Source organism: Otolemur garnettii, unplaced genomic scaffold (assembly GCF_000181295.1).
Source record: "Otolemur garnettii isolate 467f Iridium unplaced genomic scaffold, OtoGar3 scaffold00008, whole genome shotgun sequence".
Classification (NCBI taxonomy): Eukaryota; Metazoa; Chordata; class Mammalia; order Primates; family Galagidae; genus Otolemur; species Otolemur garnettii.
Genome location: NW_003852403.1, coordinates 1990523 through 2000050, shown reverse-complemented (window position 1 = coordinate 2000050; position 9528 = coordinate 1990523). Strand labels below are relative to the sequence as shown.

Below are 9528 nucleotides of genomic sequence, written 5' to 3'. Positions count from 1 at the left end.
AAAAAAAAAAAAAAAAACCTCTTAATAGCTTCTTGTGCTTTAACTTTTGCCATCCCACTTTATCACGCGCCCTTTCATCAGAAAGTATTCAAAAAGTTGTCTTAAAAAGGAAAAAAAGGTGTATGTCTTTCTTCTTCCTGTTCACAAAATAAAATCCAAAACTAAACCTGGAATTCAAAGCCCTTGACTTTGAAAGACTTTCCTTTCTTGTCTTTTGCTGCATGAACCTGTCACCCAGCAAAACTCTTCTACATTTTGTTCAAAAACACATTCTTTTTTGCCTTGATTGTTGCTGTTGGGGGGAGCCTAACATAGCCTCACACAAACCCTTTTCCTCTCCTTCTAAGACAAAGACATAAAGGATAGGGCTGGGGGTGGGGTGGGAGGTGCCCCCCATCCCCCCGCAGGAAATTCAGCCAAAAGACCCTAACTTGACAGGCAACCTATAGAATGTACCCCCCCAACCATATAAAAGTGGTCTGTGTGTAGACACCATCTTTGCTCTGCCTATGCAAGTCACCTTCCCTGTTCGATAAACCTGGCATCTGAAGGCCTGAACATCTCTGAACATCTCTGTAGGCCTTGTCTGTGGGTACCACTGTTTACACTTTCCAATTCCAGTCTTGCTGCTTCCTTTCCTATAATGTTTTACTTTTGTTTCCTCTACTTACTGAAACTGTCTTTATCCTTTGATATAGTTACTAATTGTTAAATCCAGCGTGAATCTTTTATTTAGATGATCATGCTTGTGTTCTTGATACACTCTCTTTGTTTGCCTTACAAGGCATCACTCTCCTATTTCTATTTCATACCTGTTCTTTTTCAGCTGTTTTTACTGCCTCCTATCCATGTATTCACCTCATTTTCCTATCTTGGTTAATTATGCTGTGAATCATTCAGTTACTCAAATGAATAAGCCTGGGAGTCATCTTGTGTTCTGTTCTCTCATCTCTCATTTTCCACTAGTTGTCAGTCAAGTCTTGCTGCTGGTTCTATTCCCTCTTCATTCCCTTTACTGTTTCCTTGGGCTAGGTCTAATATACTGAGAAAAATGCTGCTTTGGAGTAAGTCTTCTACCTTATCCTGGATATTCTATATTAGTGGTCCCTACTCTTTTGGCACCAGGGACTAGTTTCATGAGAGACAGTTCTTCTATAGACCCATAGGGTGGAAGATGGTTTTAGGGTGATTCAAGCACATTACATTTCTACTTTAGATCATCAGGCCATTAAGGAGTGCACAACCTAGATCCCTTGCTTGAGCAGTTGACAGTTGGGTTAAGGCTAATGCCACGCTTAATTGACGGGAGGCAGAGCTCAGTGGGTGATGTGAAGGATGAGGAGCAGCTGTTAATATAGATGAAACTGCTCTGGCTTTCCCATTGCTCACCTCCTGCTGTGTAGCCCTGTTCCTAACAGGTACTGTTCTGAAGCCTAGGGGTTGGAGATCCCAGTTCTATGTATCAATAACATGTATTCAGGAAGTGCCTATGAGTTATAGCCAGTAGGAATGCAATAGGCAGAATAGTTTGAGGTCACCCACCCTAGAATAGCGCTTGAACCATGGATTAATCTTTCTGTATCCATTAAAGTTGGTTTCCTAAACAGCTTTATTAGATGAAAATTGTTAGGAAATAATTTCTGCTTTTTATAAGAAATTTACTTATGGATTACAAAGAGGACTTGTTAGGAATATAGGGAAAAAGGAAGATGTGTGGAATCAGGTAAGATACTTGCTAAAAGTGCTCTTATAGGACATTTTCTTAATGAGATAGGGAAGAGATTAAAAGTTTGCAAAAAACACTAGGCACTTAATTGTTCACATGCCAGTTAAAGAGCAGTTAACTCTTGGAAGATTTTGAGACTGGGAATAGATAGAAATTCAGGCTTTAGTGTGGGAAATTGTAAGCTAATGTATTTGAGTAGTACTGTTAATAGATGGTATTTAACTGTCAGTTAATACCCAGGAGAGACTCCTGATATTATTGTTGCATGTTCCTGGAAAATAATGGTATAATGTGCTGATGCTTGAGCTGTGGTAACATAATCACTGTTACTTCTATAACATAAGCATTAGCCATTTAGCATTAAAGAATTATTTTCTAAACCTGAGTTTGATTATAGAAGAACTCTTTTTTTTTTTTTTTTTTGAGAGACAGAGCTTCGAGCTGTCCCCCTGGGTAGAGTGCCTTGCATCACAGCTCACAGCAACCTCCCAAGTCCTGGGCTCAAGCAAGTCTCCTGCCTCAGCCTCCCAAGTAGCTGGGCCCACAGGCGCCTGCCACAACACCCGGCTATTTTTTTGGTTGTAGCGTTTATTTCTGTTTGGCGGGCCCAGGCTGGATTCGAACCCACCACTTTAGGTGTACATGGCTGGCGCCTTAGCCACTTGAGCCACAGGCGCCGAGCCGAGAAGAACTATTTAGTTTCTTGAAGTTTTCTTGGTTTGCTAATAGTAGAGCTTAATAAGATTTACTTTTTTTTTTTTTTTGGTGACATCAAAAAAGCACACAGATTTGCAGTAGAAAGTGCTTTAAAACTAAAGGTCTCTTGTGGTCAAAATGATTTATCACATGCTTCACAATGATTGCAAAAGTATGAGGGATAGGTTTATTAGTTTCTGTTCTTTATTATTCATCTTTATTTACTTTCTGATGAATTTAAGGGTTTATGAGGCTGGTACTAGATTCTCACCTGGACATTACCTTGGAAAATCTCTGAGTATTCTGTATCATAGCATGAAGTTGAGAGTGGTATATGGATATCATTTTAGCTTGTATTATTTTACTTAAAGGCTTTTTGTTAAGGCAGGTGGGCGAGAAAGAAAAAATGCTTCAGAGAATTTCCAAGGTGGCTGAGTGGCCTTTTTAGCCAAGAGAGTAGTGTGTACCCTAGTAAGGAGTCCTGATAGAGCCTGATACGGTCATGCCTCCTTAGGTGGATTGGTGTGGTTGGAAGGCAGGGTTTATTACATAGTGGTGAGAGGGAGCAACTGCAAAGGAATACCAAAGCCAGAGTTTGAAGATATTTGTGGTTATGATTATACTCATTCTGTGTGTCTATGGCCAGATTATGTGATTTTTCTAAATTTTAATTTGTTTAAATCTTCAAAGTGAGATGCATTTTAGTCCTATGGTGAGATTTAATTAGGTAATGTAGGTACCTGGCTCAGAAGTGCTCAATAAATAGCAGCTATTAGTACTTTTTACAGACATTTGTACTTTGGAGAGCCACCAAGGATTTTAAATTAAAGAGTGACATACATGTATAGATTTACAATTTTTTTTTTTTTTTTGAGACAGAGCCTCACTTGGTCACCCTTGGTAGAGTGCTGTGGCATCTTAGCTCACAGCATCTTCAAACTCTTGGGTTTAAGCAGTTCTCTTGCCTCAGCCTCCCAAGTAGCTGGGACTATCAGCACCTGTCACAGTACCTGGCTATTTTTTAGAGATGGGGGGGGGTCTTGCTCTTGGCTCAGGCTAGTCTTGAACTCGTGAGCTCAGGCAATCCACCCGCCTTGGCCTCCTAAGTGCTGGGATTATAGGCGTGAGCCACCGCACCTGGCCTAGATTTACAATTTTGAATATTAACTCTGAGAATTATAGAGAATGGATTGAAGATAAGGAAACTGAAAGCACGTAATTAAGAAGGGCTGTGCTAGCATATTGGCTAGAGATGGTAAAATTCTAAATTAAGAAATGAGGACAGGGCGGGATGGTTTAAGAATTATTGAAAATTATAACATGCATTGCATTCAGTGAGTTAGGGAGATCTAAGGGGAACTATGAGAATTGACAGTAAGGATATATACAGAATGTTCAGTTGAGTAAGAAACCTGTGTTCTATTCTTATTAAGAGAGGGCCAAAGGAGGGTGGTTAGAGGCTCTGCTCATCATTGCCAAGGACTTACGACCAGAGTTAGCTGCCTGCGGTTTCCCATGTGGGGCCAGAACTTTTGGACACCTCTAGGAGATGAGTGCAAAGCAGTGACTTTGGATAGCACACAGGGATTCCAAGTGTCAGGAAGCTTTGAGTGCAGAAGAGACACAGCAAAGAAGTATAAGTAGGCCTCAGCAATATCAGATATGAAATAGAGCAAGAGGTAGTTTCCAGGGATTGAGAAAGACAACCAGAACTGACCATGTTATATTAAAATGTCTGGTTCCTGCCCTTTCTGATTGCTAAAAGAGAATCAGGGCCTATTAGATGGGGGCTCACTCATCTAAGTTTTAATTTTCCAGCTCGAGCCTGGGTGTGGTGGCTCACGCCTGTAATCCTAACATTCTGAGAGGTCGAGGTAGATGGATTACTTGAGCTCACAGGTTTGAGACCAGCCTGAGCAAGAGTGAGACCCTCACAGATTTGAGACCAGCTTGAGCAAGAATGAGACCCCCATCTCTAAAAAATAGCAAGGTGTTGTGATGGGCACCTGTGGTCTCAGCTACTCGGGAGGCTGAGGCAAGAGGATCACTTGAGCCAAATAGTTTGAGGTTGCTATGAGCTATGACACCACAGCACTCTACCAAGGGTGACATAGTGAGACTCTGTCTGAAACAAACAAAAAAATTCTGGCTCTGAAGCATTTTTTAAAAAGCATTTGGTATTTTGACGTTTGGTTGTGGTACATTTTAAAGTGTTACTATATAATTATTTTGGGTAAAGATGCATTTCTACTTTATAGTTTGTGGAGTATTTTGTATTTTTTATACATTCTCATTGAATAGTGTTCTGTGTAGCAATTTGCAATTATAGCATTTGAGAAACTACCTTTGGTGGCGCCTGTAGCTCAAGTGGCTAAGGTGCCAGTCATATACACCAGAGCTGCCAGGTTCAAATCCAGCCCGGGCCTGCCAAACAGTGACAACTACAACCAAAAAATAGCTGGGTATTGTGGCAGGCACCTGTAGTCCCAGCTACTTGGGAGGCTAAGGGAAGAAAATCGCTTAGTCCAGGAGTTTGAGGTTACTGTGAGCTGTGATGCCACAACACTCTACCCAGGGCTATTGCTTGAGGCTCTGTCTCAAAAAACAAAAAAAACTATCTTTCACAGTAAAATGATTAGTGTTTACTTTGCTTTCTTATAGAATTTTATTCAATAGATTTTTTGATGATAGAGAACAGAGTTCTGTCTAGAATATGATGTGTGTTTTCTTTGCACTGAAGTGTTCCATACATTGTATTGACCAGTTACTACCTATGGTATATGTTAAATATAATGTGTTTTGATTTTGAGGTGTAGTTGAGACTCAGACCTCAGCCTAAGATACGTAGTATCATTTTAATTTTTATTAATTATATGTCATAAAATTTTAAGTGTTTGTGTTATTGAAGTAAACAAGATGTTGGGATTGTATATAAGATATAGGCATTTTCTATTATCGTAACCCCTAGATGTTATGTCTCCTTTGCTACTGAATTAGACTAAGAATCTACATATTGCTATGACCAAGGGCAAAAAAAGCAGCTTCTAATAGAGCTGCAGTTATAACATTTTTCAGTGATTTTTATTTCAGAGTCTTACTGTGTCACCCTCAGTAGAGTGCCTGGCATCATAGCTCACAGCAGCCTCAAACTCTTGGGCTTAAGCAATTCTCTTGCTTCAGCCTCTCAAGTAGCTGAAACTTCAGGCTCCTGCCACAAGGCGCGGCTGTTTTTGTTGTTGTTGTTGTTGTTGTTGTTGTTGTTGTAGTTGTCATTGTTGTTTGGCAGGCCTGGGCCAGGTTCGAACCCACAAGCCTCAGTGTATGTGGCTAGTGCTGTAACCACTGTGCTATGGGTGCCGAGCCTATGAAGTGCCTTTTTTATGTATTGTGATAGTCCTTAGGAGTGAAAAAACTCCTACCAAACCTAAATATTTCATGTTCCTTGTCCTCAAGGAGCATCCAGTCTAGTGGAGAAAGTAGAACACAGTAAAAATAAAGCAGTGTGATAATGGTTATACTCAGGGATACTTAGCCATATCATGAGAGCGTGCATGAGAGCATATAATCCCAGGTAGTGTCATATGAAAATGCTAATTTAATAGTGAGATTTGTTGCTATATACGTATTACATGAGAAGAGGAAATGCAAAACTGAAAGGAAGCTATCATCTAGCAGGCTGGTACACATTAAGACAGTATATTTCAGGGAGCAGACTTATGGACATGCTACTTCATGGGAGATTGCAGATTGTAAGAAGTCTCTTATAGTCTTCTAGTTTTTACCTCTTTCCATGCTGTCTCTCTCTCTCTCTCTTTTTTTTTCTTTTTTGTTGAGACAGAGTCTCATTCTGTCACCCAGGCTAGAGTGCCATGGCATCAACCTAGCTCACAGCAAACTCAAACTCCTGGGTTCAAGCAATCCTCCTGCATCAGCCTCCCTAGCTGGGACTACTACAGGCTCCCGCTGCAGTGGTTGGCTAATTTTTCTATTTTTAGTACAGACAGGGTCTTGCTTTTGATCAGGCAGATCTCAAACTCCTGACCTTAAGGAATTTTTGCTGGTGGGCCTCCCAGAGTGGTAGAATTACAAGCATGAGCCACCATGCCCGGCTCATGTTCTCTTTTTAGAGAATATGTGGTATATGTTTCTTGTCTCCCTAAAGGGTACACCACTCTGGGCAATGGAAAAGACAAGATGGAGTGAGTTGGAGGGAGATAAATATGAAATGCATTGAAAAGAATTAGAATAATTTAGCAGGAATAAGAGAAATCTGGGACTGTCTGTTTTGTTTTGTTTTGTTTTGTTTTTTTGAGATAGTCTCAAGCTGTTGCCCTGGGTAAAGTGCTGTGGCATCATAGCTCACAGTAACCTCAAACTCTTGGGCTTAAGCAATTCTTTTGCCTCAGCCTCCCAAGTAGCTGGGACTGCAGGTGCTGCTGTAATACATGGCTATATTTTTGTTGTTTAACTGGCCTGGGTTGGGCTTGAACCTGAGCTATGGGCACCACTCTGGCACTATCTTTTTAAAAAGTTTTTTGCCAGTAATTTCTTTTTCTTTTTTGAGACATGTTACCATCAGTAGAGTGATGTGGCGTCACAGCTCACAGCAACCTCAAGCTCTTGTGCTTAAGCGATTTTCTTGCCTTAGCCTCCCAAGTAGCTGGGACTATAGGTGCCCTCCACAATGCCTGGCTATTTTTTGATGCAGTTGTCATTGTTGCTTAGCTGGCCTGGGCTGGGTTCAAACCCGCCAGCCTCAGTGTATGTGGCTGACATCATAACCACTGTGCTATGGTTCCCGAGCCATGTTGTCATTGTTCTAGCAGGTCCAGGCCGATTTTGAACCCACCTGCCTTGGCGTATGTGGCCGGCACCCTAACCGCTGAGCTACGGGTGCTGAGTTGCTAATAATTTCATATTCAGAGAAATGTTATAAGACTAGTACAAAGAATATCTGAATATTCTTTATCCAGATTCACTGATTAATAATTTGTCATTTGCTTGTTATTTGTTCTCCTGCATATATATACATATATATGAATATGTGAGGTTGGACAATTAAGTTTGTGAATTCATCCTAGAAAAAGTGCTACATGCCGATTGCTGATCATCACTACAGTTACCTTTGAAGTCCTCCCCTTGTCTGTCTGGTAACTGTACTGCTATATAGTAATGAGGTATATAGTACTTTTTCTAGGATAAGTTTACATACTTGATTGTTCAGCTTCGTATGTGGCCATTTGCCTTTTAAGTACTTACTTCAACATGTATTTGTTATGTATAGGGATTTTTAAAAAACTGTACAGTTATGGACTTCACTAAATTTAACATTGATAGAATGGTTTAATTTACTATTATGTATTTATATTTTATTTCCTTTTTTAGTTGGCCTGTCATCCTTATAGGATTTTTCCCTTCATAGTACTGCTTTTTAAAGAGCAAAGAATGAATCATGAGTAACTTTTGGTAGAAACTTTCTATTAAGAGTCTAAAGATCCTCGAGACTAAGTTGGATTCTTTTTTTGTTCCACATTTATCCCTCACCTAATCTTTCTCATCTCAGAAAATGACAGTACTGTTTGATTAATTGTTCAAGCTGGAAACCTGAGTATCAGCTGTGATTTCTCTCTTTCCCTTGCATTTAACCTGTCGTCAAGTCTTGTTTCTATCCATTTCAAACTGCCTAGTGCATTGTTGTTTCTCTGAATTGCTACCTAGTTTCCTGCCCAATTTCCCTGCTTCCAAATTTTCTTCCTTTCTGCTCCTACTCTGTGCATAACAGCCAGAATGATCTTACAGGAATGTAAAAAAGATCATGTCATTCTCCTGCTTGTATATTTAGTGGCTTTCCATTGTGCAGAATGCTCTCTGGATAGCATACCATCTTAACCTTTAGCTCATAGCGTGAATACATACTGAGAGGCAGTCTTGATGCCTACTCTGTTTCTCTGTAGCATTTGTTTTCGTTCAGGACACTTATGGTTTGTAATCATTTGCTTGTTTTTTTTTCTTTTTTTGTTATGCCCTACACTAGACTATACATGCAGAAAGCATAGGGGCCATATATGTTTTTGTCTATTTTTATATACCTAGCATATTGCTAAGATTATAGCAGGTGATTAATAATAAATACTTGAATACATGAGTGAAAGGAAACCTTAGAGGTTATCTAGTCCATTGTAAGAGTCGCACTATCTCTGGCAAGTGATTAGCCTATTTTGAAATGCTTTCAGAGATAGATTGCTTAGTGTTTTATGTGGTTACTTTGTTGAATAATTTTGAGAGTTTGGAAGACTCTTTATTTTGGGCTGCAAAGTGTCTTTCTGTTACCCATTTTGTATTTTTCTTGGTAGAGAAAGAGTCTCACTTTATTGCCCTTGGTAGAGTACTGTGGTGTCACACAGCTCACAGCAACCTTCAACTCCTGGGCTTGGGCTATTCTCTTGCCTCAGCCTCCCGAGTAGCTGGGACTACAGGTGCCCAACACAACACCCGGCTATTTTTTCGTGGCAGTTTGGCTGGGGCCGGGTTTGAACCTGCCACCCTCAGTATATGGGGCCATCGCCCTGCCTACTTAGCCACAGGTGCTGCCCCATTTTGTATTTTTTTTTTGAGACGGAGCCTCAAGCTGTTGCCCTGGGTAGAGTGCTGTGGCATCACAGCTCACAGCAACTTCCAACTCCTGGGCTCAAGCAATTCTCCTGCCTCTGCCTCTCAAGTAGCTGGGACTACAGGTGCCTACCACAATACCCAGCCGTCGTTGTTTTGGTGGGCTGGTGCTGGATTCAAACCCGCCAGCTCAGGTGTATGTGGCTGGCACCTTAGCTGCTGAGCCACAGGCGCCAAGCCCTTTCTTTTACCCGTTAACCTTAGTTCTGCCTTGCCAGAACTAACCTATTCTGACCCTCCATATCCCAGCTTACACTACTTGATAGCAACTGCCACGTATTCTTTTGGTTTTGTTTGTAAATGCTTCAGCTTTTCATAATGTGACATGGTTTCTTCTCCTTCTGTATTTATTTTGCCAGGCTAACTTTAAAATTGGTATGTTGAAGGATAAAGATGTTTATATTCAGCTTGGCACCTGTGGCTCAAGTGGCTAAGGC

The 9528-nt window shown here is 40.7% G+C and overlaps 1 protein-coding gene across 4 annotated transcripts in view; it reads left to right on the top strand.

Moving 5' to 3' along the window:
* Nucleotides 1-9528, top strand: part of CCSER2 (coiled-coil serine rich protein 2) — a 188528-nt gene that overhangs the window by 14503 nt on the left and 164497 nt on the right. The gene's annotated exons all lie outside the window — the stretch shown is intronic.